Consider the following 19,315-nt stretch of genomic DNA (forward strand, 5'->3'; position numbering starts at 1 on the left):
CAGTGTTCAATCCAGTTACAAACTAAAGTTTCCAAGCGCAAAGACCTTAACTTACCTGTCAGACGACTATGAGGGACAGTATCAAATGCTTTAGCAAAATCCAGAAACACTATATCCACAGCCATTCCTCTATCAAGGCTTCTACTCACATCTTCATAAAAGCAAATTAGATTGATTTGACAACTTCTATCCTTAGTAAACCCATGCTGGTTATCATTTATAATACTATTATCCCCTATGTATTCCTGTATGTACTCCCTTATAAGTCCTTCAAACAATTTACCCACAATGCACGTTAAACTTACCGGTCTATAATTGCCTGGCGAAGACCTAGAGCCCTTCTTGAAGATTGGAACCACATTCGCCTTGCGCCAGTCCCTTGGCAAAATACCAGACACCAGAGAATCTCTAAATATCATGAACAAGGGTACAGATATTACTGAACTTACCTCTCTAAGAACTCTTGGGTGTAGTCCATCCGGTCCTGGAGATTTGCTTACATTTACTTTACTTAACTTACCTTGTACCGTTTCTACATTAAGCCAGTTCAGTACATTACATGATGTGTTACCAGCACTGACCTATCCAATGTCACCTCCTCCTTCTTCCTTAGTATATACAGAACTAAAGAACCCATTCAGTAGCTCCGCCTTCTCTTGATCGCCTGTGACAACCTCCCCATTATCATTCTTAAGGGGTCCTACATGCTCTGTCCTTGATTTTTTTATATTTAAATTACTTTAAAAAAATTAGGATTAGTTTTGCTTTCTTTGGCCACCTGTCTCTCAATTTGAATTTTTGCTGTTTTTATTTTTACAGATTTTATTAAGCTCCTTGTACTGTTTAAATGTTCATATTTGTTCCCCTTTGGTAAATATTTAGCTGTTTAGTTATTTAGAGTTGATTTAAAAATTTCCCATTTACCTTCTGTATCCGTATTTGAGAAAAGATATTCAAAATCTCGGTGTGCATGGAGTGTGTGTGGTGTTGGATTTTGTTGTTCTATTATATTGTATATGTTAGTTATGTTATTTGAATGAAAACTCAATAAAGAAAAATTTAATACAGGATTGCTTAATAGAAAAACAGCATGCACTTTAACTTGATGTTTTTTGATGAATTGTGATCTAATTAATAGTGTTGCTCGCGAATATTCGCAATTCGAATATTATTCGCGAATATCGCATATTCGCGAATTCGCGAATTTCGCGAATATAGCGCTATACATTCGTAATTACGAATATTCGTTTTTTTTTTTTTTTTTTTCTTCACAGCACACATCACAGTGATCACCCCTCTCTGCTTCCAGCTTGTGTGGTGTAAAGAAGGCTCTAATACTATTGTGTGAGACTGTCGAAAGACAATTCGCATATGCGAAAATTAACATATGCTAATTTTCGTATATGCAAACTTTCGCGTATACTAATTTTAATGTTTATTTTCTCATACGTTAATTTTCGCATACGCGAATGTTTGCATATGCGAAAATAAAACGAGAATATTACGATTATGCGAATATTCGCGAATATATGACGAATATTCGTCCATATATTCGCGAATATTCGCAAATTCGAATATGGCCTATGCCGCTCAACACTACTAATTAATTGATCTCATGGTGTGCCCTTGCTAGGCACTTAACATTAATATATAGGCACTATAAAACAGTATATATCTATTGTTGTGTTCATCATTAACATATTATTTATTGCCATGTAGAGATAAGCGATTTTTTTTTTAATTCGATTCGGACGATTCGCCGAATTTTCAGAAAAATTTTCGGCCCAAAATTTATACGTGGCAAATCTGTATTAAAAATTGCTATTTCTGGCCAATAGAGAGCCTCAATAGGGGTGTAGAACACTTTCCCTTGCTGTAACACACATAGGGTGTGTGCTAGGTTAGTGAAATAATACTGTTATACAGTTACATAGTTACATAGTTAGTACGGTCGAAAAAAGACATATGTCCATCAAGTTCAACCAGGGAATTAAGGGGTAGGGGTGTGGCGCGATATTGGGGAAGGGATGAGATTTTATATTTCTTCATAAGCATTAATATTATTTTGTTCCAGGAATGTATCTAATCCTGTTTTAAAGCTGTTAATTGTTCCTGCTGTGACCAGTTCCTGAGGTAGACCGTTCCATAAATTCACAGTCCTCACGGTAAAGAAGGCGTGTCGCCCCTTGAGACTAAACTTTTTCTTCTCCAGACGGAGGGAGTGCCCCCTCGTCCTTTGGGGGGGTTTAACCTGGAACAGTTTTTCTCCATATTTTTTGTATGGGTCATTAATATACTTATATACGTTTATCATATCCCCCCTTAAACGTCTCTTCTCAAGACTAAACAATTGTAACTCCTTTAATCGCTCCTCATAGCTAAGATGTTCCATGCCCCATATTAGTTTAGTCGCGCGTCTCTGCACCCTTTCCAACTCCGCAGTGTCCCTTTTATGGACAGGTGCCCAAAACTGAACAGCATATTCCAGGTAAGGCCGTACCAATGATTTATAAAGGGGGAGTATTATGTCCCTGTCCCTTGAGTCAATGCCTCTTTTGATACATGACAATATCCTGCCGGCTTTGGAAGCAGCAGCCTGACATTGCATGGTATTCTGTAGTCTGTGATCTACAAGTACACCCAGATCCTTCTCTACCAGTGACTCTGCCAGTTTAATCCCCCCTAAGACATACGATGCATGCAGGTTATTAGTACCCAGATGCATAACTTTACATTTATCCACATTGAACCTCATTTGCCAAGTGGATGCCCAGACACTTAGTCTATCCAAGTCATCTTGTAACTTATGCACATCCTCCATAGACTGTACTGTGCTACAAAGCTTGGTGTCATTTGCAAAGATAGAAACAGAGCTGTTAATACCATCCTCTATATCATTGATAAATAAATTAAACAACAGCGGTCCCAGTACTGAACCTTGGGGTACACCACTAATAACCGGGGACCAATCAGAGTACGAATCATTGACCACCACTCTCTGGGTACGATCCATGAGCCAGTGTTCAATCCAGTTACAAACTAAAATTTCCAAAACCCAAAGACATTAACTTACCTGTCAGACGTCTATGAGGGACAGTATCAAACGCTTTAGCAAAATCCAGAAACACTATATCCACAGCCATTCCTCTGTCAAGGCTTCTACTCACCTCTTCATAAAAGCAAATTAGATTGGTTTGACAACTTCTATCCCTAGTAAACCCATGCTGGCTATCACTTATAATACTATTGTCCCCTATGTATTCCTGTATGTAATCCCTTATAAGTCCTTCAAACAATTTACCCACAATGCACGTTAGACTTACCGATCTATAGTTTCCTGGGGAAGACCTAGAGCCCTTTTTGAAGATTGGCACCACATTCGCCTTGCGCCAGTCCCTTCGCACAATACCAGACACCAGAGAATCTCTAAATATCATGAACAGGGGTACAGATATTACTGAACTTACCTCTCTAAGAACTCTTGGGTGTAGTTCATCCGGTCCTGGGGATTTGCTTACATTTATATCACTTAACTTACCTTGTACCATCTCTACATTAAGCCAGTTCAGTACATTACATGATGTGTTACCAGCACTGACCTGGCCAATGTCAGCTCCTTCTTCCATAGTGTATACAGAACTAAAGAACCCATTCAGTAGCTCCGCCTTCTCTTGATCGCCTGTGACAACCTCCCCATTATCATTATTAAGGGGTCCTACATGCTCTGTCCTTGGTTTTTTTGCATTTATATATCGAAAAAAATATTTAGGATTAGTTTTGCTTTCTTTGGCCACCTGTCTCTCATTTAGAATTTTTGCTGTTTTTATTACATTTTTACAGATTTTATTAAGCTCCTTGTACTGTTTAAATGTTATAGCTGACCCATCAGATTTGTATTTTTTGAAGGCTATTTTTTTGTTGTTTATTGCTCTTTTAACATCATGTGTCAGCCATGTAGGATTTAGTTTTAATCGTTTATATTTGTTCCCCTTTGGTATATATTTAGCTGTATAGTTATTTAGAGTTGATTTAAAGATGTCCCATTTACCTTCTGTATCAGTATTTGACAACACCTCCCCCCAGTCTATGTCCTGTAGTGCAGCCCTCAGCCCAGGGAAATTTGCCTTTTTAAAGTTATATGTTTTTGCCTTCCCCGCCTGTCTTTGTTTTCTACATTTTAAGTCAAAAGTAACTATATTGTGGTCGCTATTACCAAGGTTTTCCCGCACAGTTACATTACCAACCAGCTCTGCGTTGTTGGAAATGATCAGATCCAACAAGGCATCACTTCTTGTTGGGTCCTCCACAAACTGGCCCATAAAATTATCCTGCAATAAATTTAGGAATTGTCGCCCCTTTGTAGTTTTAGCCAACCCCGGACCCCAATCTATATCTGGATAGTTAAAATCTCCCATTATTACCACTGTACCTGCCCGGGCGGCCCTCTCTATTTGTTTATGAAGTATGACATACAGATTAGAGGCGTCGATGTTAGAATCACTATTGCAGAGCAGCACAATGACAGGGCCTGGAGGTGGCATCAGTATGAGGAGACCATATAGTGCCTGAATGAAACAGCCTGGAGTTGGCAGCAGCAAGAACAGACCATATAGTAGCTGAATGAAACAGCCAGGAGTTGGTGGCAGCATGATGAGAACATTTAGTGGCTGAATGACACAGCCTGGAGTGGGCGGTAGCATGAGGAGACCATATAGTGGTTGAATGACACAGCCTGGAGTTGGCGACAGCATGAGAAGACCATATAGTGGCTGAATGACAAAGCCTGGAATGAGAGGCAACATGAGGAGACCATATAGTGGTTGAATGACACAGCCTGGAGTTGGCGACAGCATGAGAAGACCATATAGTGGCTGAATGACAAAGCCTGGAGTTGGCAGCAGCATGAGGAGACAATATAGTTGCTGAATGACACAGCCTGGAGTTGGCAGCAGCATGAGGAGACAATATAGTTGCTGAATGACACAGCCTGGAGTTGGAGGCAGCATCAGGAGACCATATATTGGCTGAATGACACAGCCTGGAGTTGACGGCAGCATGAGGAGACCATATAGTGGCTGCATGACACAGCCAGGAGTTGGCAGAAGCATGAGGAGACCATATAGTGGCTGAATGACACAGCCTGGAGTTGGCGGTAGCATGAGGAGACCATATAGTGGCTGAATGACAAAGCCAGGAGTTGGCGGAAGCATGAGGAGACCATATAGTGGCTGAATGACACAGCCTGAAGTTGGTGGAAGCATGAGGAGACCATATAGTTGCAGAATGAGACAGCCTGGAGGTTGCAGCAGCATGAAGAAAAAATATGGTGGCAGTATGAGACAGCCTGGAACTGGCATCAGCAAGAGGAGAACATATGGTGGCAGTATGAGACAGCCTGGAGCTGGCATCAGCAGGAAGAGAACATATAGTGGCAGTATGAGATGACCTGGAGGTGGCATTAGCATGAGGAGAGCATATGGTGGCAGTATGAGAAAGCCTGGAGCTGGCAGCGGCATGAGGAGAACATATGGTGGCAGAATGAGACAGCCTGGGGGTGGTGTCAGCAGCATCAGGAGTCCTGAAAGTTACCCGGTGACATAGTGGGGCAGTGGATGGCAATAACAGTACCCAGTGACAACGGTGGGTGAAGAAAGGAGAACTTGGCATCAGGCAGTTGGCATGATCAGAATAGTAGCTGAGGCAGGTAAGCAGAAGAAAACGGTCTCTTTTGTAAAAGTGTTAGTATGCACAGGTGAGTGTTGAGGATATGCATTACATAAAACACAACTTTTAATAATATTCTTAGGATGAAATATATGTACCCAAAATTTGGTTTGAAATTAAACAAAAGAATAGATGTGCAAAAAACACCAGGTGCCACCTACACCACCAAGTATTGATGTGATTCAAAGACCTCTAAAAGGTGGAAGGGAACAATGTATTGTTCATTGTAACCGGTGAGGGTAAAAACTTCCCCTGTAAGGCCCTACTCTCGCATTATTAATTTCCTTCTTCGCAAGTGTTACTCAACCTATAAAGGACGGCCCCACACAGGAACCTCTCCCTATTTTCGCCTGCAAACACTGACATTTCCCAGGGTTTTTAGGTTGAAATAGGGAGAGGTTTCTTGTTCCCTTCCACCTTTTAGAGGTCTTTGCATCACATAAATACTTGGTGGTGTAGGTGGCACATGGTGTTTTTTGCACACCTTTCCTTTTGTTTGATTTCAACAAAATTTTGGGTCCATATATTTTATCCTAAGAAAAGTTAAGTTTTAGCCAATACATATCATCAATATTTACTTGTGGTCTGATGTGGAGGAATGTCTGTAACTGGGGAGCAGCACCTTAAATATGTTGTGCACTATCCGTATTTGTGAAGTGTTGGTGTGGCACCATGGTCAATCTACTCTGATGCATCAGGCATTAGTGGGTGGAAATCCTGGCTAATCCATACCAGATTCATCTCACAAAGGTCAGTCTCTCCACATTTTTCGTGGACAGATGAGTTCTCTTTTGGGTTACTATGGCCCCCGCCGCACTCAACATCCGCTCTGATGGCACACTACTGGCCAGGCAGGACAGCTTTTTCAGGGCAAACTCTGCTTGTAGCGGCCACAAATCAAGTTTGGCTGCCCAGAAGTCCAGCGGATCTTCAAGGTGTGTTGGTATGGTCATGTCAAGGTATGCCACCACCTGCTGGTTCAGGTCCTTCTCAAGGTCTACCTGCCGCTGATGAGTTGCTTCACTATGTGGGTGAAGAAAGCTACTAATCAGCTACTGTAGACTCAGGCTGCTGCTGATGGAGCTGGTACTGCTCCTGCCACCCCACCCCTCCCCTCCCCAGCAGCCATGGCAGTGGAAGGTGAGCACAGAGGGCCCCCAAAGTCAGACCTGCGAGAGGATGGACAATGGCGCAGATAGGCTTCGGCCAACTGACTACGTAGGATGTCTCTGTAATAGGTCAGTTTGTCCTCCCTCTCAGTGGGTGTAAAAAAGGCCTCCATTTTGTGCTGGTAGCGAGGGTCCAATAAGGTGGAAAGCCAGAAGTCATCCCGCTGCCGAATGGTGACAATTCGGCGGTCACTATGCAAACAAGTGAGCATGCATCGTGCCATTTGTGCAAGTGACTTGGAATGACTCCCTACCTCCATCTCCACTGCATACTGCTACTGTGTGTCTGGTTCCTCTGTCTCGCCTTCCTAATAACCCTCTAGCTCCTGTGGCTGCTCCTGCTCCTCTTCTCCTGTCAGATGACTAGAAAAACCGCCCATCTCGCAAAACCTAAACTGTTCTCCACTGTGCCCCTCGCCCTACTCCTCCAGTTCAGCCCCCACAGTGCTCATGTGGCCGTGAGATTTATTCACATCTCCCGTGCATTGGCCAGCCATGGTTTCCAACATGTGTTGTAGTAAATGAAGCAGTGGAATTACGTTGTTCATCCCGTAATCCTGGCAACTGACTGATAATCTTGCTTCCTCAAAGGGCCTGAGCAAGCGGCAGGTGTCACGTATGAACTGCCACTGGTTGACATTGAAGTTACACAGGGGAGTCCCCCTATCCGCATGGATCATCTTGAAACCGGTGATGGCTTTTCTCTCTTCAAATATAGTCGGTTCAACACATGGAGGGTGGAATTCCAACCTGTAGAAACGTTGCAAATCAGACTATGTTGGGGGATACCCTTCTGACGTTGCAGCTCAAGGAGATTGTGCTTTGCGGTGTACGACTGGCTGAAGTGCATGCAAAGTTTCCTTCCCATTGTTAGGATGTTTTGCCGATGGGGGCAACACTTCAGGAACCGCTTGACAACCAGATTGAACACGTGTGCCATGCAGAGCGCATGTCTCAGGCTTCCTTGTCTCAGGGCAGACAAGATGTTCTTCCCATTGTCAGTCACCATGGTTCCCAGTTCCTGTTTTCATGGAGTAAGCCATGATTCAATTTCTTGATGAATGACTTTTATCAGTTCCTCCCCTGTGTGACTCCGTTCGCCAAGGCACACCATATGAAGAACACCATGAAACCACGGTGCTCTGCACACATGGTATGCTGGAGGGGCACTGAGACTTGTCTGTGCAGGGGAGGCTGAGGACACGGTGGAGGATTAGGAGGTGGAGTCGCACACTGTCACAGGACCAACAGCCTGAGAGGATGGAGGCGAAAGCAGTGTGACCTGTCCAAGTTGCTGTTGTGGCTGTGCAGGAACCACATTCACCCAATGGGATGTAAAGGTCATGGATTGTCCCTGACCATAGTTACAGCTCCACACATCGGCGCTGCCATGCACTTTGGTACACACGACAGGCTCAAGGTATGGCCTACCTTCTGTTCCACAAAATTGTGCAGAGCTGGTACTGCTTTCTTCGCAAAGAAATGACGGCTTGGGACTCTCCACCTCTGCTCAGCACAAGCTATAATTTCTCTGAAAGGTGCAGAGTCCACCACTTGAAAAGGGAGGGACAGGAGCACATTCAGCTTCTGCGCCATTGGATGTGTGGGCGCATACTGTTGTCTCTTGGACATGGCTTCGCCGATGGATTGCTTGCAGAATGACTGACTTGAAGTAGGAGGAGCAGGAGCATCTGGAGCGACAAAACATAAGCATGACACATAGCTCCCTCCCGCTGAGGAGGTGGAGCCTTGGCTGGCTGGAACAGGGAGCGGCGTGCCACTGGGTGATGCATCAGGCTGAACCACCACATCGGAGCCATGGTCCTCCCAGGCTTCTTTATGGTGACGCTAAATATGTTGACGGAGGACCGTGGTGCCAACATTGGGACCCTGGCCACGCTTCACCTTCTGCCGACACATCTTGTATGTGGCCATGTTAACCTCCTCCGGATGCTTGATGAAAAACTGCCACACCATCGAGTAGCTGATTTTTCCACCAACAGTCCACACTGATTGACTGCTACTGCCGCCGACTCCAGGAGCCACTGTTACACTACCTCTTGGGAAAGTCGGTCGCCGCAAAGCAGGTGGTCTACCCCGGGCATGTTTGGCTCCAGACTTTCCACTTTTGCTGCCACTCCTGCTGCTACTCGCCCCTAGTCTGCTGCGACCTCTGTCTAATAAATTTAGGCCTCAGCCACTCCTCTGTGCACATCCTGGTATTTCTCTGCCTGAAATACTTAGTGTGTATATGAGGGGAGTACAATACGCTCCACTGCGCTTAAAACAGTATTTGTCTACAACACCAGCAGGTGTGTACTTTTGGCTGACCTTTCACAGTATCTAGGCCCTTAAGACTTTAACAGGAACAAACTGGTACACCACTTAGATGTACGTATGTGGAATGCACTTATTAGGGGAAGACAATGTGATCCAGTACGCTTAAAACAGTATTTATCAACAACACCAGCAGGTGAGTACTTTTGGCTGCCATTTCACAGTATCTAGGCCCTTAAAACTTTAACAGGAACAAAATGGAACACCACTTAGATGTACAGATGTGGTATGCACTTATGAGGGGAGGACAATGCTCTCCAGTACGCTTAAAACTGTTTTTGTTTACAACACCAGCAGGTGTGTACTTTTGGCTGGCGTTTCACAGTATCTAGGCCCTTAAGACTTTTACAAGAACAAAATGGTACACCACTTAGATGTACGCACAGGTTACACTTAATAGAGGACAATACACTTTTAGTGCTCTGCTCACCCTAACTGGTGAGCTACTATTAGCTTTTCAGTTATTGTGCACACCAGTGCTGCAGCACACAGTCGCTGTGTACTACACCCAAAATTGCACTTTCTCTCAATCTTACTCCCTTCCCTATCAGTGCTTCTATGCTGGATTTGGGCTTGAGGTGAATCACTGCTGTAAAAATTATTTTCTGTGCAACACACACTGCTGTCTGCCCCTCTCTCTCTTTAATAGAATGCTGATGTTACTGGCTGCAAGAAGGCTGCCAATTATATAGGGCTGTGACCTCACAGGTGTGGCTGGCTGCTGATAGGCTGCAAGCTGCTTGTGATTCAGAGTCATCCCGCTTACCCTTGTTCCCGCCTTCCTAGGATTCTTTGCCCCATATCCTCACATTCGTTATTATCATTATTATATATTATGGTTATTGTGATAATCAGTCTCAGGCACGTTTTAGCTTCGACCACAAACCGTATGGGAACATAAGTGTATTAAAGCATATGGAAAACATGAGCATGTTAAACCAAGTGGAACACATGAGCACATAAAAAACATGAGCGTGTGATACCGTAAGGAAAACAACAGCATGTTAAATTGTAGGGAAACATAAATGTGTTATCTTGTACGGAAAATACACACATATTGGGTTGTATGGAAAGATGCAGTTTGGCATATATGAAATGCAGTTTGGCATATATGCGCCAAAAATACATGTTGAAGGCATCATAGCATGGTAACAATAAGATAGCAACGTAAACGCAACACTGACGCTAGAAACGATGTATGCATACAAATAAAACATAGTATAACCCAAACATAAGTCTGTTGTACTAAAAGGCAACACAAGCGTATTAAACCATATGGAAAACATAACGTGTTGTACCATATGTAAACATAAGCGTGTTATACTAAAAGGAAAACATAAATGTATCAAACTGTATGGAAACATGAGCATGTTATAACGTATAGACAACATAAATGCATAAAAAACATGAGCATGTGACACCATATGAAACATAGTGTAATATTGTATGGAAAACTTAAACGTATTATACCATAAGAAAACATAAACGTATTACGCTGTATGGAAAAAGACATGAGAAGGTTATACCATTGTTACTACCTGTGCTCCGGATGCACATGTTGGCCACGAGCACACTGTCTCTGCTCCCAGCGGGGCCGGGATTCGCATTGCAGGACGCGCCCGCATGCGAGTCCCGGCCCGTCACTTACCTCATTCCTCTGCTGCCTCCTTCACTGTGTCTCAGCTCCAGCGCACGTGTCCCCGTCTCATAGGGCACGTGCGCACTTGAGCTCTGAGATTTAAAGGGCCAGTATGCCCATAATTAGTAATGCACCTGAACGACACATTATAAAGTTGTTGCACCTCCCACAACCCACTTCCGGATCTTCAGTCCAATTTGCCTGAGAGAAAGAGTACCCTATTTCCTGTTTGCCATACCCTTGTACCCAGACCTTTCCGCTACATTTATTGACTACGAATCTTTGCCGCCTGATTGACCTTCTGCTACGTTGACTACGCCTCTGTCTCATCCTCCTGTACCTGGCCTTGCCCAATTACCTGTGTGGTCGAGCCGTATTGGGGATAGCGACCTGGGTGTCGCCTGCCGCAGCAAATCCATCCTGCTTTGCGGCGGGCTCTGGTGAAGACCAGTGGCACCTTAGATTCCGCTCCCCAATTCGGTCCGAGTCATCAACCACACAGGTGGAGGATCCACATCCTGTTTCAGACCGCCCGCATCCAGGTGCGTGACAGCAAGATCCGGCCATGGATCCAACTGGGGTTCCTCTGCCTGATTCAGATCTTGCATCTTTCGTGGCGCTTCAGTCCCAGCAGTTGGCCCAGCAGGCACAGCAGCTCAACCAGCCATCCGCCATGATGCAGCAGCTGCTCTCTGCCCAGCAGAATCTGCCACAGCCTCCTCCAGCTCCAGTGCAGCCTCCCGCTGCTGCAGTTGCCTCAGGTTCGAAACTCCATCTGTCGCTTCCTGAGAAGTTTGAGGGGGATCCCAAGACGTGTCAGGGTTTTATGACGCAGTGCTGCATGCACTTAGAACTCATGGCGGACCAGAACGAGCAAAGGTGGTCTTCGTCATCAGTCTCTGGTCTGGTAGGGCCTTGGCCTGGGCTACTCCACTATGAGATCGCAGTGATGCTATCACTAATAACCTCCAGACATTCCTGATAGAATTTTGCACAGTTTTTGAAGAGCCTGCCCAAGCTTCCTCCCCTGAGACAGCTTTGCTGAGTCTTTCCCAGGGCAACTCCACTGTGGGCGAATATGCCATCCGGTTCCGGACCCTGGTGTCGGAGTTGTCTTGAAATAATTAAGCTCTCTGCGCTACTTTCAAGAGGGGATTATCTAGCCAAATAAAGGATGTCCTTGCTGCCCAGGAATTGCCATCTAATCTGAATGAACTGATACAATTGGCATCCCGGATTGATATCCGTTTCTCTGAGGAACAACTTCAAGAAAGAGAATCAGCACGACCTCTGCGCTTTCCTCGCTTGGCACCTGTCTTCCAGCAACCACCGCAAACTTCTACTTTGCTATGCAGGTGGATCGGTCTCGCCTGACTCTGCAAGAAAGAACTCGCCGCCGAGCTAAGAATCTGTGTCTCTACTGCGCCAGTGCCGATCATTTCCTCAAAGATTGTCCTGTACGTCCACAGTCACAGGGAAACACTCACACCTAGGGTTTATAGGAGAGGCCTCCCTAGGTGTGAATTCCTCCTCTCCACGTTTAAATTTGACAGTCCAGCTCCTTATTCCCTCCAAAGAGATCATCTCCGTTCTGGCCTTCCTGGACTCAGGCTCTGCGGGAAACTTTATTGATGCCTCCCTTGTGCATAAGTATTGTCTGCCTGTGTCCAGCCTTCTGAAACCCCTGTACATCTCTATGGTCAATGGAGAAAGACTGTACTGTACCGTGCTATACCGCACAGAACACCTGTCCATGCAGGTCGGAGTCTCTCATAAGGAGAACTTGTCCTTCTACGTACTACCACACTGTACTTCTCCTCTCCTGCTTGATCTACCTTGGGTACAGCTCCAGCTGGATTGGAAAACTGGAGAAGTCCTACACTGGGGTCCACATTGTAACAGTCACTGTATCCATGTACGTGTTACTAAATTGAAACCAACTTCTAGACCTCTGCCTGGTCTGCCTACTTTTCTCCAGGACTTTGCGGACGTTTTCAGCGAAAAGAAAGCTGAAATATTGCCTCAACACCGCCCCTACGATTGCCCTATAGACTTACTGGCCAGCACCACTCCTCCCAGAGGCAGAATTTATCCCTTGTCTGTTCCAGAAACCCAGGCCATGGCAGACTTTATCCAAGAAAATCTTTAGAAGGGGTTTATCAGGAAGTCCTCTTCTCCTGTCGGGGCAGGGTTCTTCTTCGTTGAGAAAAAAGACGGTTCTTTGCGACCTTGTATTGACTATGGTGGGTTAAATAAAATTACTCGTGCAAAGATGTAGGAGGCACTCACCAGCGGGGTAACGGGAAAATATTTCTTGACTTTATTAAAACATACAGGAACAGAAGCGGACAAGTGTGGACGCAGTCCACCAAGTGTACTTGGTGGACTGCGTCCACACTTGTCCGCTTCTGCTCCTGTATGTCTTAATAAAGTCAAGAAATATTTTCACGTTACCCCGCTGGTGCCTCCTACATCTTTGCACATGTATTTCTATATGGACTTTGTCTTAGAGGATTGAGCACCCGATACGGGACGTACGTCTGGGGTTTGCAGTGTGATACACCAGCTTTCTACCTGCCAGCATATTGCATGGAACTGTTTTAATTGGGCTAAGTTGTGCCGACTTTTTTTCCACTTCTCTGCATTTGTAAATAAAATTACTGTAAAGAACCATTATCCACTACCTCTAATCTCGGAATTATTTGATCACCTGAGAGGTGCCAAAATCTTCTCAAAACTTGATCTGCGTGGGGCATATAATTTGATTTGCATTCGTAAGGGGACCAATGGAAGACTGCGTTTAATACCCGTGATGGACATTTCGAGTATCTTGTCATGCAATTTGGACTCTGTCATGCTCCAGCACTGTAGTCTTTCAGGAGTTTGTTAACGATATTTTTCGAGATCTTCTATACATAGTTACATAGTTAGTACGGTCGAAAAAAGACATATGTCCATCAAGTTCAACCAGGGAATTGAAGGGTAGGGGTGTGGCGCGATATTGGGGAAGAGATGGGATTTTATATTTCTTCATAAGCATTAATGTTATTTTGTTCCAGGAATGTATCTAATCCTGTTTTAAAGCTGTTAATTTTTCCTGCTGTGACCAGTTCCTGAGGTAGACTGTTCCATAAGTTCACAGTTCTCATGGTAAAGAAGGCGTGTCGCCCCTTGAGACTAAACTTTTTCTTCTCCAGACGGAGGGAGTGCCCCCTCGTCCTTTGGGGGGGTTTAACCTGGAACAGTTTTTCTCCATATTTTTTGTATGGGCCATTAACATACTTATATACGTTTATCATATCCCCCCTTAAACGTCTCTTCTCAAGACTAAACAATTGTAACTCCTTTAATCGCTCCTCATAGCTAAGATGTTCCATGCCCCATATTAGTTTAGTTGCACGTCTCTACACCCTTTCCAGCTCCACAGTGTCCCTTTTATGAACAGGCGACCAAAACTGAACAGCATATTCCAGGTGAGGCCGTACCAATGCTTTATAAAGGGGGAGTATTATGTCCCTGTCCCTCGAGTCCATGCCTCTTTTTATACATGACAATGTCCTGCCGGCTTTGGAAGCAGCAGCCTGACATTGCATGCTATTCTGTAGTCTGTGATCTACAAGTACACCCAGATCCTTCTCTACCAGTGACTCTGCCAGTTAAATCCCCCCTAAGACATACGATGCATGCATGTTATTAGTACCCAGATGCATAACTTTACATTTATCCACATTGAACCTCATTTGCCAAGTGGATGCCCAGACACTTAGTCTATTCAAGTCATCTTGTAACTTATGCACATCCTCTATAGACTGTGCTGTGCTACAAAGCTTGGTGTCATCTGCAAAGATAGAAACAGAGCTGTTAATGCCATCCTCTATGTCATTGATAGATAAATAAATTAAACAACAGCGGTCCCAGTACAGAACCTTGGGGTACACCACTAATAACCGGGGACCAATCAGAGTACGAATCATTGACCACCACTCTCTGGGTACGATCAGTGAGCCAGTGTTCAATCCAGTTACAAACTAAAATTTCCAAATCCAAAGACCTTAACTTACCTGTCAGACGTCTGTGAGGGACAGTATCAAATGCTTTAGCAAAATCCAGAAACACTATATCCACAGCCATTCCTCTGTCAAGGCTTCTACTCACCTCTTCATAAAAGCAAATTAGATTGGTTTGACAACTTCTATCCTTAGTAAACCCATGCTGGCTATCACTTATAATACAATTATTCCTTATATATTCCTGTATGTAATCCCGTATAAGTCCTTCAAACAATTTACCCACAATGCACATTAAACTTACCGGTCTATAATTGCCTGGAGAAGACCTAGAGCCCTTTTTGAAGATTGGCACCACATTTGCCTTGCACCAGTCCCTTGGCACAATATCAGACACCAGTGAATCTCTAAATATCATGAACAGGGGTACAGATATTGCTGAACTTACCTCTCTAAGAACTCTTGGGTGTAGTCCATCTGGCCCTGGAGATTTGCTTACATTTATATTACTTAACTTACTTTGTACCATCTCTACATTAAGCCAGTTCAGTACATTACATGATGTGTTACCAGCATTGACTGGCCAATATCAGCTCCTCCTTCTTCCCTAGTATATACAGAACTAAAGAACCCATTCAGTAGCTCCGCTTTCTCTTTATCACCTGTGACAACCTCCCCATTATCATTATTAAGGGGTCCTACATGCTCTGTCCTTGTTTTTTTTGCTTTTATATATCTAAAAAAATATTTAGGATTAGTTTTGCTTTCTTTGGCCACCTGTCTCTCATTTAGAATTTTTGCTGTTTTTATAACATTTTTACAGATTTTATTAAGCTCTTTGAACTGTATAAATGTTATAGCTGACCCATCAGATTTGTATTTTTTGAAGGCTATTTTTTTGTTGTTTATAGCTCTTTTAACATCATTTGTCAGCCATGTAGGATTTATTTTAATCGTTTATATTTGTTCCCCTTTGGTATATATTATGCTGTTTAGCTATTTAGAGTTGATTTAAAAATGTCCCATTTACCTTCTGTATCAGTATTTGAGAACACCTCCCCCAGTCTATGTCCTGTAGTGCAGCTCTCAGCCCAGGGAAGTTTGCCTTTTTAAAGTTATATGTTTTTGCCTTCCCCGTCTGTCTTTGTTTTCTACATTTTAAGTCAAAAGTAACTATATTGTGGTCGCTATTACCAAGGTTTTCCCACACAGTTACATTACCAACCAGCTCTGCGTTGTTGGAAATGATCAGATCCAACAAGGCATCACTTCTTGTTGGGTCCTCCACAAACTGGCCCATAAAATGATCCTGCAATAAATTTAGGAATTGTCGCCCCTTTGTAGTTTTAGCCAACCCCGGACCCCAATCTATATCTGGATAGTTAAAATCTCCCATTATTACCACAGTACCTGCCCGGACGGCCCTCTCTATTTGTTTATGCAGCCAACCTTCTATCTCTTCAGTGATATTAGGGGGTCTGTAGATTACACCAAGTATTATTTTTTCAGTATTTCCCTCCTTTTGTAATTCTACCCACAGTGATTCCACATCCTCAGAATCATCACACACTATGGCATCGTTCACACTGACTTTCATACCACTTCTTACATACAGACAGACTCCACCACCTTTTATGTTCATTCTATCTTTGCGAAACAATGTAAACCCCTGCAGATTGACAGCCCAGTCATGCGAGGAGTCTAGCCATGTCTCACTGACCCCAACTATATCCATGTGTTCCTCCAGTATCAAGGCCTCAAGCTCACAAATTTTATTTGCTAGGCTTCTGACATTTGTGAACATACACTTTACATTTCCATTATTTATGTTATTGGGGTTAATGGGATTCAAGGGTGTATGTTTTATTTTCCTATGAAGCCTATTCCTATTAACTATTCTAACCCCTCCCTCCGCTCCACCCCCAGGTACATTTATAATTCCCACCTCTCTATCTACACTATCTTCCCCCTCTTTGCTGTAGGTTTCCTCCCCCCAAGTCCCTAGTTTAAACACTCCTCCACCCTTCTAGCCATCTTCTCCCCAAGCACAGCTGCACCCTCCCCATTGAGGTGCAGCTCGTCCCTACGGTAGAGTCAGTAACCGACAGCGAAGTCAGCCCAGTTCTCCATGAACTCAAACCCTTCCTTCCTACACCAGCTTCTGAGCCACTTGTTTACCTCCCTGATCTCCCGCTGCCTCTCTGGTGCGGCTCGTGGTACTGGTAGTATTTCAAAAAATACTACCTTGGAAGTCCTTGCCTTAAGCTTGCGGCCTAAGTCCCTGAAATCATTTTTAAGGACACTCCACCTACCTCTTACTTTGTCATTGGTGCCAATGTGTACCATGACTGCTGGGTCCTCTCCAGCCCCGCCCAGCAACCCGTCAACCCGATCCGTGATGTGACGAACTCGTGCGCCAGGCAGACAACACACTGTTCGGCAATCCCGGTCTTTGTGACAGATCACCCTGTCTGTCCCCCTAATAATTGAGTCCCCCACCACTAGTACCTGTCTGGCCTGCCCTGTACTCTTCCCTCCCTCCTTACTGGAGCAGACACCCCCCTGGCGGTCAGAGGCAGTATCCTGCTGCAGTTCTGCTAGCTCTGTAATGGCATCCCCCTCATCTGCCAAGCGGGCAAACTTGTTGGGGTGTGCCAGTTCAGGACTAGCCTCCCTGACACTTTTTCCCCTATCCCGCTTTCTAACTGTAACCCAGCTAACTGCCTGACTGTCCTGCAACTCCGTCCCACTGTCCTCCCCCACCTCTACTCCCGAGAGTGCCTGCTCAGTGAGCAGGAGACTCCTCTCCATGTTGTTAATGCTTCTCATTGTTGCCAGTCGCCCCTCCAAACGGACAACTAGCACACATCGCGCACAACAATATGCACCCTCAAACTGTTGTTCAAGGATTGCATTCATTGAACAGGATGTACATTGGACTGCATTTTCCAACATGGAGGCCATCTAGTTATGGGGATTTCACAAATGTATAGGCAAAAACAGACTACACTTCAAATTTTTTCTAGACCTTGTGGGTTTAGAAATTAACACTCACAGCGATCTCAACCTCCTGCTTTCAAACTCCTGTTTTTGAAACTCCTCTTTCACGCCCCCTCTTACACAGCAACACTCAGAAGAGCAAGCTCTCAGTAAGAGTCCCAAGCTAAGATTTATACACCTGTGCCCAATTTATTCCTCCTCCCCCCAAAATATGAATGTGGACTACAGGCAGTCGCACCCACTCCACAGATTCAATCCGCACAACAGATAATCACAGTTTTTTAAACTCCTCTTTCACGCCCCCTCTTACACAGCAACACTCAGAAGAGCAAGTATACACCTGTGTCGTAGTCTATTTGGACGACATACTCATCTATTCGTCCAATCCTCAATCTCATCGCTCTCATCTCCGCCAAGTCTTACCGTGTTTCTCTGAAAATAAGACTGGGTCTTATATAAATTTTAGTCACAAAAAACACACTAGGGCTTACTTTCAGGGTAGGGCTTATTCATTTACGGTATGTACATTGAACAACATGGCGGTTCCACAGTGTTTAATGTTATTTACACCCCCCCCCATTATCATCATGTGATGGGCACAGCTCTGCCCCTCAATGTCCCCCCCGGTTTATCAGCCCAGCGCTGCACCCCACATCGGGGGACTAATCGTTTGTCACCCGCGAGCGCAGCTTCATAATTATCAGCCGCTGCGCTGTACTCTATTCCTGTGCCCGGGCTGCAAATATTAAAAAACAAACTTTAACTTACCTTCGTCCTCCGTTCCCCCATTGCTAAGGAACCGGCCTCATGGTCCCTTCGCTGTTCTTACTGCTTCCTGGGGATGGGAAAGTCACAGAGCCTTCAGCCTATCTCTGGCCGCAGCGATGTCCCACCTTGGCCGATGATAGGCTGAGCTGACTGTCATGTAAGAAGCCGGCCTGCTTCTTACATGACAGTGGGCTCAGCCTAACACATTGGCCGAGGCGGGACATCGCTGCGACCGGTGATACGCTGAAGGCTCTGTGACGTTCCCATCCCCAGGACCGCAGCGAGAACAGCGGAGGACAGTGAGGCCGGTTCCTTAGCAATGGGGGAACGGAGGACGAAGGTAAGTTAAAGTTTGTTTTTTAATATTTGCAGCCCGGGCATTGTCTAGGTCATTGGTCTTCAACCTGCGGACCTCCAGATGTTGCAAACATTTGCAACATCTGGAGGTCCGCAGGTTGGAGACCACTGGTCTAGGTCTTATTTTCAGGGTAGTGCTTATATTGCAGCCTACCCCGATAATCCAGCTAGGGCTTATTTTCGGGGTAGGGTGTATTTTCGGGGGAACACGGTACAGCGTCTCCGGGAAAATCGTCTCTATGCCAAACTGGAAAAATGCACTTTTCAGAAAAACAGTCTTCCTTTCTTGGGCTATATTGTTACAAGTGATGGTC

This window comes from Hyla sarda, chromosome 2 (genome assembly GCF_029499605.1).
Source record: "Hyla sarda isolate aHylSar1 chromosome 2, aHylSar1.hap1, whole genome shotgun sequence".
NCBI classification, from domain to species: Eukaryota; Metazoa; Chordata; class Amphibia; order Anura; family Hylidae; genus Hyla; species Hyla sarda.